Raw genomic sequence first — 11,419 nt, 5'->3', positions numbered from 1 at the left:
TGAAAAGATCCAAATTAAATCTCTTGTGAGTGGCTGAAAGCAATTTTTGCAAAGGGATTTCATGTTTCAGGTCTTCCAGACGCAAACATTTGAAGAAGTGAACAATGGATTTCTTCAAATTGGTACAATTCACAGCAAAGTAAGAAGTATTGTTGTTGATGTTGTTGTTGCATGCCTTCAAGTCGTTTCTGACTTGTGGCAACCCTAAGGCAAACCTATCATGGGGTTTTCTTGGCAAGATTTGTTCAGAGGAGGTTTTCAATTGCCTTCTTCTAAGGGTGAGAGCATGTGACTTGTCCAAGCTTTCAAGGCCTAGCAAAGACTCTCCCGTTACACTCAAACCACTACATCATATACACAGTTGGTAAAACTGGGGGGGGGGGGGATGTAAAATAAATGAATAAATAAATAAATAATGGCTGTGTATGCATATTCTGCTAATCAGATTCTATTTCAGTATCTAGACAGATATTCCCTGCAAACAGATGACATTCAGGAAGGTCACATAAGTGTTGGATTCACAGCTTTTTCATTGCCTTGTAAACATACGGTTGACACTAGATAAGTTTAGCCAAAATTATTTGAACCCATGGAATAGCTCCAAGCCACAAAGCTGTGGCTTCATTAGACAATAGTGACTCACAGACAGTTTGACAATTATTAATGCAGTCTATAGTTCTATTAATAATAACTGTTATGTTTTTTGCTATGGCCTTTGGCTGATACAATCATGCACAAGGAAGTGAATAATAGTGTGCAACTGACATAGCTGGCCAAGCAGTTGTTATTAGGGGGGGAAATGGTTGGTTGAATAATTTACAGTGGCTGGCTGATGTTGCATCAATGGGAGGTCATACTAAGGAGATGGTCTCCTGATAACTGGGGATCTCATTGTGGTTTGTTATGAAACTTTCATTGGAGTTTGGGAAAGCTAATAGCCCTCCAGGGAGCAGCTTGTACGTGTGTGTTTTTGCACATAACTATTGCTTGATTGTTTATGTTTCACATATAGTGTGTGTGTGTGTGTGTTTCTGCCCAGAATAGCTGACATTGATGATGCTATAGAGTAGAAGCAGGAGCTGCCCAAGCTGGTCTCCCATTTAAAAGAAGCTAAAGCCTCATAGTGCTCTCACTAGAACATGTCACTACCAAACCCTGGAAACTTTACATTTTTCAGAAGATAACTCTCAAAATCCCCTGACTAGCATGACCACTATCATTCTGAGAGTGGGAATGCTTAGCAATATTTAGTTAACTTAATAACGGATGATTTTATTAAATATGTTACCAAAGGAGAACATTTTGTATCTCCCTGATTTCAACCATATACCATATACCTCTTGCAATTCATGCGACTGCACTTTTCAATAGATTTATATTCACAGTCCCAACTAACATAGACATTTTGGATCAACAGAATTTACTTATGTGTTCGCCCACCAATCAGCAATTGAGTCAATTGGTCTATTCCAAATGGAATTAACTGGTAGGATTTAGGACAAGGTGTCTTATGACAGAGGCAACATGTTAATGGGTTCCTTTATGTCTCTGTGTTGATGCCCTTCCAGACATTTTCTACCCTTGCCAAGTTGTCCAATGAAGAGGGATGAGGGGAGTTGTAGTCCAAAATATGTAGTGGGCACTAGGTGTTGGGATGCTGCTCTATGTTGCAACATAACATCACTATGAGAACCAGCCGGCCGAAGACAGGAGTCCTCAAACTGGGAATCTGTGGAAGAAAAAAGAATAAAGGACCAGGTTCTAGGGCTGTGTGGAAGGCTACAACTTCCATAACTGAAAACCCGGTGGAAACAACGAACAGGGTTAGCTGAAAAGGTAGTTTCAGGAAACCTCCCCTCATTCCCCCTTTCAATTCACAGGAGACATTAACAAGAGAACTTTAGGCTGAGCCTTGAAAATAATTTGGGTCAGGGAAGTAAGGAAAGGTATAATTGTTACTTTGGATGAAATACATGTTGGTTATAAATGGCCTAAATCAAAATCTTCAGGGATTGTTATTTGTACTGAAATGTAACTCTTGAAACAGATTAGCCAAGTGAAGACACAGCAGAAAACTAGTAGGAAGCCAAGACTTCTCTCCAAGGATCAAAATTAATGGGGTAGTGATCTGATATATATTTGTTTTGAACTTCTAACAGAATGGCTAAAATTCAGCGAGATGAAATTGATCTATCTTCAGTACATAGTCACAAGTCTCACTGTCTCATATGACCAGCAGGTGGAGCATTGTCTTTACGTTTCTTGCTTTGTGACACTTAATTTTTTTAAAAAGAACACTTTTTTCACAAAAAGTCTTCTTCCAGTACAGGTTTGAACAGAAACTCTTCTTCCAGGATGAGGTTTTGCCCTTAGACTGAAGAGGGCAGTTAATTCTTGCCTGGAGATGTAACTCTCCACTCATTTCAGCTCTAACATGAGACCCAGGTGTGCCACCACATTTGGCATGTCTCATCACTTGGCGTCAGGAGGCAGAGAAGAGGCCATCTCTGGCAAATGACCTTTACATGTACTATGCAGAGAGTCAGTGGCTATATTAAGAGTTCACTTCCTTTGCTTTCATGAATTTCAGCTGGGCTGTCAATATTTTATCTGTGACTGTGTTGATGGGAATTTATTTTTATAACTTGGGGGGAAAAATTCATCCTGATACAACCAGAGTTGGGCTAGGGGAGGAACAGGAAAAAGAAGGTGAACTCAGTAAATGAACCCAATAATGGAAGTTAGTTTGACATGTATCAGTTTGTGCTCCTGTTCTGGAAGTTAAATCTTCTCAGCATGTTCAGCTGTGGTGCAGTTGGCAACTGTGGAAGGTTTGGAAAACAAAACAAGGCCCAAGGATAGGTCATTGGCTCAAAGTTGGCAGGGGCAGAGAGGGAGGTAAGGCAGGAAAGAAATCTCATGAAGCTCACACCCTTGGTGACAACACAACCAGAAGCTGATGAAGGGTCCTTTGCTTCTTGGAGCACTTTTAACAAAACATCTCTGTGATATTTTATATCACACCTCATTATATCAAAGGCCATGGGGACAAAACATAAACTAATCTACAGCTTCAGAAGATAGTGCAACAAATACAGGCATACTTCAGTTAACAAAGCCTCTGACAAAGAAATTTAGGGGCGAAACAGATGGGCAGGGAAAAATGGCTTGAAGATGCCTTTTCTGAAGCCACATTGAAACCCCACCAACTGCACCACCGGCTTCCAAGGCAGCTGGAGTGCTCATGTCATGACTACATGATGTGGCTTTAAGCCAGGAAGAAGCAGGAAAAAAGCTGCTTCTTTTTGAAAAGGCTTTTCTCTGCATAAGGCGCCTAGAGGGCACTTTCCTGCTGGCTTCAAGGCATGTGTCATCTAAATGCCACACCTTCAAGCCAGCCTGAAAGCACCTCTTTTTGCCTGTCTGTTTAGCCCCTTAAACACCATTATTGTTGGTGTGTGTCTTCAAATGATTTCTGACTTATGGCAACCCTAAAGATTTGGGGGGGGGGGGGAGAATGGGGAGTTTTATGGGTGGTTTCTGAGGGTGGGAATGTGTGACTCACCCAATGTCACCCAATGGGCTTCCATGGCTGAGGAGGGAATCAAACCCCAGTCTCCAGATTTATAGTCCAATGCTCAAACCACTACACCATGCTGGCTCTCAAGTTCCTTTTTACAAAAAAATGTATGCCTGCCCAGTCCCCCTTTTCCTTTTAATCTTCTGTCAAGCTGGATGTTTCTTAGAAGCATTGGCTTTGGGATGATGTTGAAGTAGAGCAGCATGAGGTAAACAGTGTGATAAAGCTTAAGCTGGAGAGAAATGGGATTCTCCTCTTGCCGATCCTACTTTAGCGGTGTGTGCCTGCCTACAACAGGGAAGAAATACAGCAACAGACTCATACTTTCCTACTGAGCATGCGATAAGAAGCAAAACAGAGAGAAAATGTGAGAGCAATAAGCCTGTCTCATCAGTTTAGATCTGGCCACAAAAATGGAAATCATAAAAGAAGTGAAGGCTGGTAAAAGAAAAAGTCTTTCCTGGATACATTTAGCAAGACGTTTCAAGTAGTTTCTAAAAGGTCCAAAATGTTTTTATTTACACACGCAAGGCTTACCTGACCTGGTAGTTTCATTTCACATGTGCATACTGTTAGTTTTGCATAAAAGTTTGCTGAAACGTATCAAACTGCTCTTCTTTTTTGTGGTGTAGGAACCAGTCTGAGATCTGGCACTATGTAGTGGTTTGGGTATTGGATTAGGAGTCTGGAGACAAGGACTTGAATCCCCACTCAAGCCATGAAAACCCACTGAGTGACCTTGGGCAAGTCACACTCTCTTGGCCTCCAAGGAAGGCAAAATCTAATACACACACACCCAAACAAATCTTGACAAGAAAACCTAATGATAGCTTCACCATAAGGTCGCCATAATTCAGAAACCACTTAAAGGCACACAACCATTTCTATGTTATTTCTGCCTCTTGTACCAAATTGTCAAAGAAATATGTATGTGAGAAATGTATGTATGTATGTATGTATGTCAGAAATAAAGGTTAGATTTCCACCTGGAAACTGAATGGACTGGAATGAGATTACTTCCCTGTGATAGCTAAACTATGAAGGCAAGCATAGAAATTCTTCATGAGTTGAAGCAAAACTGTATAGTTGTACACAAGCAAAATTCATGTACATAGGTTATGAAGTTAAAAACACCTGTGAATTTGCTTTATGCATGTATTTACGTGCACATGTTCCTTAACATCATATTCAATGACATTGAGAAGTCTACAAACAGCTGGCTAAGAACTGTCAGAACTTGGAATCCAACAACACTAATGTAGAAGTCAAGATAAGAGACACCATGAATCCCAAGAAAACTTTATGTAGAGCAAAAGGCATTTGAAAACAAATCCAAGAAAAGATATGGAGGAGGGGGGTTGAACAAAAACAGTACTTAAGAAAGTGTTGGATATTTCTGGGAGTTTTGCTCTTATGATAATACTGACAGCTTCATACAAATTGACAAAAAGAGGGAAATCTGGGATCATGAGTGCTAGAAAGCAGGAGGGAGTCTTCCCTTCTTTTCTCTTACAGGTGCATCTGAATATATATATATCTCCTGGGCCTGGGAACTGTGCAGCCTTCCAGATGTTGTTGGTTTAACACTCCCTGCTTCCTAGGCCTCAAAACCATAGCCAGTGGTATGGGAGCAGTTTAATGACTGAGAAAGTTTGGTTACTACTATCATGACCTTTGCCAAAACAGGAATATTTCTCCAAATATGATACCAGGAATGGCATGAGGTCAGTGAACAAATATACCAGTGGGAGGATGGAGAGTCTGGCTGATGCAAGCAAATAGAGAGGCAGCTAGATGAAGGCACCCTTTCACTATTACTTGTTTTCACCAGGCACTCAACAATTGTTCCCAGTCTGCATTTTGTTCATTGTTGCACAAGGTTTAGAGGGTCCATCTCTAAGGACCTGAAAAGCTACTGCTCACACATTTATGGTAGGTAGTCCCTAAAGGCTGGTTCAGCATCTTGGGGTAGAGGAGTCTTATGCCTGCTCCATGCATCAGTAAACAGTCATTACAAAGCTTGAAGCTTTGGGTCAGCCTTTGGTGAATTTTTAGAATCATAGAGTTGGGAGGGACCATGATGAAATGTGCATTTAAGGTCTTATTGAGAGATGGCTACCCAACCTCTGTTTAAAAGTTTCAGAGCTTGGAACTATATCTTTGGGTGGGAGAACATCTGGCCCTCCATAGGTAGCTACATTGCAACTCCCAACATATCTCAGCATTGCCTAGGGCTGCTAGAGGTTTCAGACCAACAATATGGTGGGGAGTTGGGGGGGGGGCAGCACATGTTCCTCAATCCTAGCTTAGATAGCTCCATACAGCTTCTACCTAATATCTTAGGGCCTGAACAGACAGGCCAAAATAAAGCTGCTTCGGGTCACTGTGGAGGGATACTGTTTAAATGACACAAACATCTTAAGAGGCCAGAAGCTGCACTAAAGCTGCACTCTAGTCCTTAGGACTGGAGCGTGGCTTTGGTGCAGCTTCTGGCTTCTTAGGACGCATGCATCATTTAAACAGCATGCCTCCAAAGTGACCTGAAGCAGCTTTATTTTGGCCTGTCTGGCCTGTTACAGACTGCCAAAATAAAGCTGCTTCGGGTCTCTTTGGAGGTATGCTGTTCAAATGATGCATGCATCCTAAGAATCCGGAAGCTGCACCAAAGCTGCACTCCAGTGCTTAGGAATGGAGTGTGGCTTTGGCGCGACCTCCGGACTCTTAGGACTCATGCATCATTTAAATAGCATACCTCCAAAGAGACCCGAAGCAGCTTTATTTTGACAGTCTGTAACAGGCCTCTGTTTGAGCCCTTAGTCCCAAATGACTTCAGTCTTAGATCAACCCTGGGCACATGCATCTAGTCATATGCATCATCACTTCAGTGTGACCAGATAATAATAACAATGATGATGACTGTACCCTGCCTCTCTGTGCAACACAACACAATTATTCGGATTCATCTCCATAGGCTGGCTTGGATTCAGGTTTCTTCCATTCTTGTTTTTCTTATGCCTATTCTCCGAAGAAGCTGCACTTGTGGAAACTACCATATGCAGCTATCTCTTCCTGGTTTTCAGCACAGTTACTGTTTAATAAATTTAGGTTGTTACCTTTACCTGCTTTTGAGAAAATAAACCAGACTGAACTCAATCAGACCTATTTCTAAGAAGGGTTGATCTATTAGTCACATGTAGCCCTAAATCCAGTTTTTAGTCCTAACTCCCAACAAGGGAAGACTCAGTCAGTGAAAGGAATTTATATAAGTCCATACTTACCAAATCCCCATTGATTCAATGGGTTTACTCTAGTTGGGACTAATAAAACGATGTAGGCCCTTAATCCTACAGCAATCAAATAAGCTTTGAGGGTTAACTGTGCACATTGAATTCAATGGGGATTTTAAAAATATCTTATCCATTGGATTATGTCCTGTATGTTTAGGGACCATTTGAAAAGCTGGTATTTGACCAGATAAACAGTAATGACTCCAAAGGAACTACTGGGTCATTACAATCCATCAAATAAACGACTGCTTGGGGGCATCTAAATCCTCACATTATTTGACTGCTCTGCAGGATGTCCTCCAAGGGGCCAGAGAGAGAGAAGAGGCCCAAATGTACAGGCGAAACATCTGCAGCCTTATAAAACAGCTCATGCGTATGCGCCGCTTGCGCACAGCAGCCCCATTACTTGGTCATCTTGATCTCAAATGCTCCAAGGTGTCCGGTTTGCATTATGGGTGAGTTACAAGCCAAAGACAGTGAATGCTTGTAGCAGCAAAGGCTTTTTATAAAATGGTTTTTGAAAAAAGAGATGTTTATAGGACTCATGCGGAAGGAGGGGGAGAAGAAGCGCTGTAAGATTCTGTATAGCATGATAACATTTTCTCTGTTGATAACTATACCCTTTGGTGTCTTCTTTTGCTTTTCACATCTCGGGCAGAATCCATAAATCAGAATCCTATAAAAGAAAAGTGTTCTCCAAAGCCCAGCATTTGACTTCCTTTTATTGCACAGTTGTAACATAAAAGCAGATAGATGGTTTCCTCTTTCAAATATAGGGACAAGGGAGAGAGAGAGAGAGAGAGAGAAAGGGAAAGAAAGGGAAAGAAAGAAGAGTTATTTATTTGTTTGTTTGTTTGTTTGTTTTCATTTATTTATTGATTCTCGGCCTACCAGGGTTCCAAATGAAAATGTCTTTTAACACCAAAGCCACACAGTAAAACAGTCTTAAGAAACCAACCTTGTTTTTAAAGACCATCCCAAATGCCAAAAGCTGAAAAGGGATAGAGCTAAGGTTGCTGCAACACTGCAGAATTAATGCAGTCTGACACCACTTTAACTGTCACATCTCCATCGTATGGAATCCTGGGATCTGTAGTTTGTTGTGGCGCAAGAGCTCCCTGACAGAGAAGGCTAAATGGCTCACAAAACTACAGATCCCAGAATTCCACAGCACTGAGCCTGGGCAGTTCAAGTGGTGTCAAAGTGCATTAATTCTAAAGTGTAGATGCCAGCCTTAGCTGTTACAGAGAAAGATGTACTTGACAGCGTGGCATCTTACCAGGCATACGACAGGATTTCAAACTCTAAACAGTCTCATATGACAAGAAACTCCCTGAAAGTGACCCAAAAGATACCATGCAGAACCTGCATTCACATAGCAGTAATAATCCGCTTTGACACCACTTGAACTGCGATGGCTCAAGGCTATATAAGAGTTCTGGGAGTTGGAGTTTCTCGTGACACCAAACCTCTGCTAAGATTCTAACGACCAACGACCCTTCCCAGAATTCCATAGCCTTGAGCCATGGCAAAGTGGTGTCAAACCGAGTTACCTCCGCAGCGACTCGCTGAGACAGGAATGAGGCTGAAGAGATGCTATCCCAAGATCCCCTGCCTTTGGTTTTTGTAAGCCCCCTCGATGCAAAAGAAGGAGGAGGAGGAGGAAAGACATCACTTGCAGCATCAAAATTTACTTAGGCGCTGTATAAGTATGCAGAATGCCTTCAAGGTTTCCATTGAAAGGACTTTTAGGTCCCCTTTTGATGCAATCCTGAAATCAAATGCAAACCCAGAGTGACCAGACGTCCTCCTTTTCCCGGACGTGCCCTCGATTTTCAACCTTCTTCCCAGTAGGAATTCCCAAATGTCCGCCATTCGGAGCATGGCTTAAGAAGCACGGGTTTACACATGTTTGTAGTGTGTATGTGGTCTTGTCCTACATGTTCATTGAATGTCCTACATTTTAGCGTGCCTTGGTCCTCCTTTGCGGTTAGGAGAGAGGGTCACCCTGGGCAGACCTAACCCCCTCCTAAAATCCCAGAGAAAAGGGAGACCGGCTGAAGCCGCACTAGCAGAAATAAAGCAGCTTGGCACCACTTTAGCAGCTATGGCTCTCTCCTACGGGATCCTGGGATTTCTAGTTTGGCGAGGCGTCACTGGCGCTCTTTGAAACTAGAAATCCCAGGATTCCAAGCTGAGGGAGCCTTGATCCTTTTTAAAATGGTGTCGAACTGCTTCGCTTCTGCGGTGTGGCTACATCTTTTAAGCGCTACCTCCAACCCGTTGGCACACTTCGACCTGAAAGCGAAGATTTGGTTACAAAACCAAAAGACAAAAAGGCTGCATTCACACTGGAGCAACCACACTCCGCTTTGGGCCCACAACAAACTCCAACTCCCAGAATTCCATAGCCTTGAGCCAGAGATAGTTAAAGCGGTGCCAAACCGGGTTATTTCTCCCGTGTGGATGCAGCCTCAGGGATCCCATAGCCTTAAGGTCAGCAGGAGTCGGGAGCGACTTGAAGGCACACAACAAGGACAGAATCGCTTTGCGCCCCAGCATCCAGGATGGTCCTGAAAGAAGGGCTCCAGGATAAAGCGCTGAGAGAGGCCAGCGGACATCCTGGCTGCCAGGGCCAAGGGCACGGGGAAAGAGAGACCAAGGGCCTGGTTCTTCTCTCTGGTTTCTGGTGTCCCTCCCGGTCCTCTTACTCTTGGTGGGTCCTCCAAGTGTGTCGGTGAGAGCGGGAGCAAAGGTGGGTCAACCACCACCACTATTACTGTCATCATCACCATATCACCATCACCGCCATCATCAGCATCACCACCATCATTACCATCATCATCACCATCACTATTATCATCGCCATCATCACCATCCCATCATCATTACCATCATCATCATCACCACAATTACCACCATCATCACCACCAATACCATTACCACCGCCATCACCATCATCATCACCCTCATCATAGAATCGTAGAGTTGGAAGAGACCGCAAGGGCCATTAAGTCCAACCCCATTCTGCCATGCAGGAACTCTCAATGAAAGCATCCCAGACAGATGGCCATCCAGCCTCTGCTTAAAGACCTCCAAGGAGGGAGACTACACCACTTTCTGAGGGAGTGTGTTCCACTGTCAAACAGCCCTTACTGTCAGGAAGTTCCTCCTAATGTTGAGATGGAATCTCTTTTCCTGTAGCTTCCATCCATTGTTCCGGGTCCTGTTCTCTGGAGCAGCAGAAAACAAGCTTGCTCCCTCCTCAATGTGACATCCTTTCAAATATTTAAACAGGGCTATCATATCACCTCTTAACCTTCTCTTCTCCAGGCTAAACATCCCCAGCTCCCTGAGTCGTTCCTCATAGGACATGGTTTCCAGGTCCTTCACCATTTTGATCGCCCTCCTTTGGAAATGCTCCAACTTCTCAACATCCTTGAACTGTGGGACCCAGAAATGGACACAGTATTCCAGCTGAGGCCTGACCAATCATCATCATCATCACCACGACGTTCTGGGAACTGTAGCTTGGTGATACATTTAGCTTTCTGTGTCAGAGCGCTCTGAGGTCACATCAAGCTAGCAATCCCAGAATTCCATAGCAGGGAGCCATGGCAGTTGGAGCGGGGTCAACTGAACTAATGCAGGAGTGCAGATGCAGCCTTCTGTGGAGCAACTTTCTCAGTGATTTCCGTCAGCAGGGCTTTAACTGCCCCAGCTCAGTGCTAGGGAATCCTGGGAACTGTAGTTTCTTGGGGCACCAGAGCTCTCTGACAGAGAAGACTAAGGTCCAAAACACACTGCAGAAATCGTCCAGTTTGAGATCGCTTTAACTGCCCTGACTCAGTGCTAGGGAATCCTGGGAACTGTAGTTTTGTGAAACATTTAGCCTTCTCCATTAGAAAGAGCTTTGTTGCCATAATAAACTCCAGTTCCCAGGATTCCCTAGCATTGAGCCAGGGCAGTCAAAGAGGTCTCAGACTGGATCATTTCTGCTGTGTATTTTGGATCTTATCTCACAAACGACAAATCCCAGAATCCCATAGCACCGACTCACGGCAACCAAAGCAGTGTCAAAACGCATACTGGATCTCGGGATGGAATTCTGGGATTTGTAGTTTTGTGAGCTACTTAGCCTCCTCTCTGTCAGAGGGCTCTGGTGCCACTGCAAACTACATTTCCCAAAATTCCATAGCATGGAGCCATGGCAGTTAAAGTGCTTTCCGAGGAAATAAATTAAATTCCCAAGGGAAGGATATTGCGCCTCCATCCTGAGCGCTCAGTAGTCCTATTGATTATTGATTACGATTATTGGTTCTCAGCTCAGCCTATTCATTTCCTAGCATTTAAAGCATTTAAACCTTTAAAATAAAGAAACAAATGAACGAGGCACTTTAAATCGGAGAGGCGGGAGAGAAGAAAGTATTCCCTCCACACTTTGGTGTTTGTTATTTTATTCTTAAAAAGCGTGTTTGTGGCGAAATTCTCCCTTCTCTCCTGAAGACTTAGGTCCCAAACACACTGCAGAAATAGTCCAGTTTGAGACAAA

Source organism: Sceloporus occidentalis, unplaced genomic scaffold, assembly GCF_023333645.1.
Source record: "Sceloporus occidentalis isolate IW3139 unplaced genomic scaffold, rSceOcc1.0.p SCAF_12, whole genome shotgun sequence".
NCBI lineage: Eukaryota > Metazoa > Chordata > Lepidosauria > Squamata > Phrynosomatidae > Sceloporus > Sceloporus occidentalis.
The sequence above is the reverse complement of the archived record's forward strand: the minus strand, read 5'-3'. Positions refer to the sequence as shown.